Source organism: Myotis davidii, unplaced genomic scaffold (assembly GCF_000327345.1).
Source record: "Myotis davidii unplaced genomic scaffold, ASM32734v1 scaffold916, whole genome shotgun sequence".
Classification (NCBI taxonomy): domain Eukaryota; kingdom Metazoa; phylum Chordata; class Mammalia; order Chiroptera; family Vespertilionidae; genus Myotis; species Myotis davidii.
Genome location: NW_006288013.1, coordinates 977,888 through 983,181, shown reverse-complemented (window position 1 = coordinate 983,181; position 5,294 = coordinate 977,888). Strand labels below are relative to the sequence as shown.

The following is a 5,294-nucleotide window of genomic DNA, read 5'->3' as shown; positions in this document are numbered from 1 at the left end:
TCCAAGATGGCTGCTGTTCTCCCCATAGGACACTACTCACTTATTTCAAATATGGTGCCAGTGCTCAAAACTGCTTTATGGGGATTGCCTGCACAGTCCACAGTGACCTTTTCTGAACATCCTCGATGGTGGCAAGTCTCCATCCTTTGAGGATGGATTTGATTTTAAAAACAAAAACAAAAACAAAAACAAAAACAAACAGGCATAATTAGTCATGGCCAAGTGAATCAAACTGCAGGCTGCCACCCTGGTTCAAATGGGAGGCACTTGTATAAAATAATGAGACCAGTTCTCTTGTACAGCTTGTAAATGAAAATATACCCAAGCAATGGCAGTCCTACAGAAACCGGCACAGATTCTCCTAGGGTGAGGGCTCTGAGAGGCAACATTTACTTGACTGGGATATCTAGGTGGTAATTTGCAGTTTTAAAAATCAATCAATTGGTTGCCTCTCGGATAGACTTTAGTATTCCTCTTCAGTTTCAGTCCCTTCTGCTTCCTTATGGATCGCCTGATGAAAGCCCTGGCAAACGGACCCAGTGATTGTCATGAAGCCCAAGCTTATAGCCAGGGAAGTCCTTCTCAGAGCGGCGGCAGCACCTCCAGTATCCTGGCCAGTAGGGCAATGCCTGGCGATAGGGCTTGGGATGCCACTGGCACTGGGACACATCCCCCTTCACATATTTTTTCTTGCACTGCTTACAAGGGCCCTCTCAATAGCATGGATCTCGAACCCAGTGAGAATCTGCTGGCCTGATGTTGTAGTACTCAATGAGGAACTTGAAATAGCAGCAGGCACATTTAAGAGCCACTAAACTATTGGTGGGGAGAAACCTGAAGATTTTCTTCCCTGAAAACCTGAAGATTTTCACCAGAACATGGTGGGGCAGGAAAGCCATGTATGGCTTAGGCTCCAGAAGCTGCTGGGTTTTAAACCTGGTCTCCAGAAAGTCATGAGACCCCTGCTTCTTCGAACTGGAGGCCTGACACACTGGTACTATACTTCCCACGGGAGAGGCTGGCATTGGGACATATGACTTGGCTGCAACACTTTTCTCCGCATGGGCACCATCCCCTCAGCAGCACCATCAGGCGGCTGGCCTCCGCAGACACTTGTGCTGTGCTTTCATTCAACTGTGAACAGTCTGGCTGGTGCTGACCAGGCGGCAAATAGAAAAACAGCCTCCCTGGAAGTGGGTCCTCACAGGGCTTTACCCGAGAAGGCTGGCCCTTCTCACCTTGGACACAGTGAGGCCAACACACACAGATTCCTTTCTTTTCTGCTCAGGATCTTGTGGCCCAAGCTCTCTCCTCGTGCATTCAATGGCACCTGTAGGCGACTTGATGGCCTGAGTTGGAGGAAAAGGTGACTCAAGACCTTCTGACATTTCTGCATCGTGCCTATTGCTGTTTTTTACAGCAGTTTGCTGATCTGGCTCTATTTCTGCATTACCCATGGGGGAACTCACGCCTGCTGGCATTGAGGGACAGCCCCGAGGAGCCCCATCCCAGGCCTGCTTCTCCTTCTGAGAACAGTGGTCAGCTCTTGACAGCCACAGCCCACAGGTACAGACCCCACAGGAGGATTCACCAGAGTGTCAGGTGCTTCCAAGGCATCTTCATCAGCCTGAGTGCCATGTCCAAACAGCACCCGCTTCCCAGGGAAGCTGCTCTTCTGAGGGAGGCTCCCAGGCTGGTTCTTCCGCTTCAGGCGCTGGGACTCCAGACAGGCTACCATGTCTAGGACGCGGACTGGCTCTCTCTGGGATTCACCAACCTCAGGATTTTCCCTTTATGTGGGCTCTTCACAAGCCCCGAGGGGCAGAAAAGGACTCAGAGGCTGGAGGCACAGCTCTGGATGGCCCGGAAAGGCTCCCCACCGCAGGGGACTTAGCAAACTGGCCCGCAGAGCAGCACCAGCTCTCCGCTCCAGGAAGGCAACCATCTGGGTGACAGACAGAGGCCTTCCAGCGCAGATGCCGGCCCCAATGTCTCTCGCATAGTGCACAGAGCAGTGCTCAATGCCACACACAAAAGGCTCAGGCTCGCGGCACTGGCCTCTGGCTTCCCTCATCCTTTCTAACTGTATCCTGGCTTCTTTATGGTCCCCCGATCGTCTCCCTCTTTTCCTAGCTCTCCCATCCATACCCCAGGACCCTTTATTTTCATAGATCATATCCTATTCCCGCTCTGGTGGGCTGCAAAGAATGCGATGTTCTCCTTGGTGTTTCTGGTTTTCACCAGCGTGCGGCATTCCAGAGGCCCTTCCCCCTCCTCGCCCTGTTGGATGGCTGCCCATGGCGCCTTCTTCTTGGTTTGGGCATCCACGCTGCTCTCTATGGGGCTCTTCCCTCTCATGCCGCTCAGAACATTTGGGAAAGGACCCCAAAAGGCTTTCGAGATGATGCTTTACTACGAGAAGTGGAAGGAAAGACACTGGTTTTCATGTAGCTACCTTTTTTTTTTTTTTTTTTTTTTTTTTTTTTTGTCGTAGCCTCCAGGTGGCTCATGGGAGTTCTCGGGGTTTCATTGATGATTCCCTCAGGTTGCGCTTTCTTGAGCGGTTTCCAATGTGGCATAGGTACATGACAGAGGCTCTTGGAAATAAAGGTCAGTGAAGAAGGACTGAGGATGCCTCTCCCAGCTTTCTGCTGGAGTCAGTAATGGAAGAGGCTAGCTTCTCCTACTGAGATGGGTCTGATCTTTTTTAAAAGATTAAAATTGTGAAATGCTAATATTGAACAAGTTTCCATTCAAATCCGCTGCGCTTTCTCGTGACAGGAGACTGAACTTCCTTTGGTGCTAAGGTCCGGAGCCTGCTGTGACATCACAGTCCATCTCCCGCAAAACCCTGACATCACAGGCACACGGACCCTGACATCACAGGCACACAGGCATCACAGCACTATGACTTCCTCTCGAACTGAGGCCGCCCGCAGTCGACTTGCCTAGCCGGGAGGCGAAAGAAGCTTCCCAGACTCTGTCTTGCCAGGTCCTGAGAAAGGTTAAGGCCAGGCGCCAGCTCATCTGCTCTGGGACAGGAAGGACTGAGTAGCCAAGCCCAGGCGGGGGTGACCTTGCGAGGTGATCCCCACCCAGGGCTCGACTTCCTCACCAGATGCAGGTCATGGAGACGCAGCCACTGGGGTGCTGGCCTATCCATAACCTCTCTTGCCTCAGCCAGGACCCTGCAGGCCAGGTGACTCGCTCAACCTGGAAGGATGTGAGGGCTCTTGGGTCCCTGCCTCAGATGCACCTGCAGCAGAGTGCTCCCTGCACCTGCTGGGCCTCTCCCACACCTTGATGTTTTAAATAACCTGAAACCTAACATTAACTCTATAAAGAATAAATGCTACTGGTACTATGAGTATGGCTCCTCCTCCTTCTATCATTATTTATTGTGTTTTTTCTTTGTTTGCTTTTAATCTTCACCCGGACATTCTTCCCCTGATTTTTAGAGAGAGAAGGGAGGGAGAGAGATAGAGACATACATGGATTGGTTGCCACCCCAACCTTCCCCACCAGGGCCAGAGATAAAGCCTGCAACTGAGGTATGTGCCCTTGACTGGAATCTAACCTGGGACCCTTCAGCCCACAGGCCAGTGCTCTATCTACTGAGCCAAACTGGCTAGGGCTATCATTATTAATTGGACTCAACATGTATGGATCACTGCCTGGGGGGCCAGGCCCTATGCTGGGGAGCTGGTGATGAGAGGTGAAAGTCAATGTCCCTCTCCTTCAGGAGCTCAAAGTTAACAGAGAGGAGAATGCTCCATGTGCTCCATGAGCCACAAGATAAGACAGTATAAATCATAGTGCTCCCAAGCTTTCACGGCTCAACCCAAATCCTATCTCCTTCATGAAACCTTTCCAGATGGCCCTATTAGAAATTAATCTTCCGACTCCCGTGTCCCCAGGGCCTTTGGCTTGTTCCTTTCCTGCAGTACTTACCACTATTTACCTTGTATAAGAGTGATTTATGCACATGCCAGTCTCTCCCACTAGAATGTGAGTTCCTGAGGACAGAAATATTTATGAAGGGCCTTTTGATGACTTTGGTTATTGTATTAAGGACCAACATAACAGCATCAATAATCTGCTTCACATTTTAAAGTGATTTTATAACAAAATAATTTAAATAGAATATAATTTTTGAAGTGTTTTCACATTTTTATTCTCATAGCCATTGTTTCTTTTTTCCTGTCCACTTGATAGTTGCCACACTGGAGGTAGAGAGCTTGCCAGGACCTGTGCAAGGTCACAGAGGTAGTTAATAGCAGGGTTAAACCCGGACCTGGCCCATGTGTTCTCAGCAGTCTAAAGCTGACACTTAGCTGATATGGCTGTGCTGCATAGGCCTAGCCCCATTAACTCACCCTTACCTAGCAACTCCACATTCTGTTGCACACAAGTAATTTGGCTTCCTTGTCATGAGTGTAGTTTAGTAAGTTCCTTTCCTGTTTAGACATAAAATGAAGCCAGATGAAACAAATTACATCTTTTTACTGCCTTTCCAGACTGATTGTAACTCCTGCCCTGATGATTTTCAGGTTGGCAGAGCCTGGTCTCTAGCAATTTCCCCAACAAAACTGTGTGCCTTTGGAGTGATTAGGGGTGGGCATGCTTGCTCACTGATCTTTCCACAATCCTGCCCTGGGACTTCTCAAGGCCTTGTGACAACATTGAGAGATAGGCTCAATTATCTGCTATTGACAGATGAGGACCTTGAGGTTTGGAGAGATGGAGTGACTTGTGTACCCAAGGCCACACACAGCCAGGATTCAAACCCATGTCTGTTGTGGTGCTAAAGACTTTCCATTATGCCCACACTGGATTCCTTCTCTAATTGGGAGGACTAGGAAAACAGTGTTGGCTCTTCTATCTTCAGCCGGCCAACTTTATTTGTAAGATACTAATTAGAGGAGAGATTCTCTGGAAGAATTAGTCAAACTCATTAGACAATGACCATGAACCAAAGAATAGCTTTTGATATTGATGCATGCTGATATAAGGCTAAACATATTTTTTTTTTCCTCTCCCAGTCTGTAATTTGAACACAAACTGGCAGAACTCTCCACTGTGATTTTCCACTACAAGATTCCTTCCTGCAGCACAACTGACTAATGGGAAGACTGACTAAAACCCTCATCCTTCCACCTTCATTCCTTTAATTCTGCTGTGTGTCCATTTTGAATGTCCTATCTGCACACCTGTAACTAGGTTCCCTTCCCCTTTTCAATATCCCACTGGATGGGGCTTTGGATATGCTGAATTTGTACTTTGGCAAGACTAGC

At 48.8% G+C, this 5,294-nt stretch overlaps 1 pseudogene; it reads right to left on the bottom strand.

Moving 5' to 3' along the window:
• Nucleotides 1-420: 420 nt before the first annotated feature.
• On the bottom strand, nt 421-2,579 carry LOC102754983 (annotated as a pseudogene).
• Between the last annotated feature and the right edge of the window lie 2,715 nt (nt 2,580-5,294).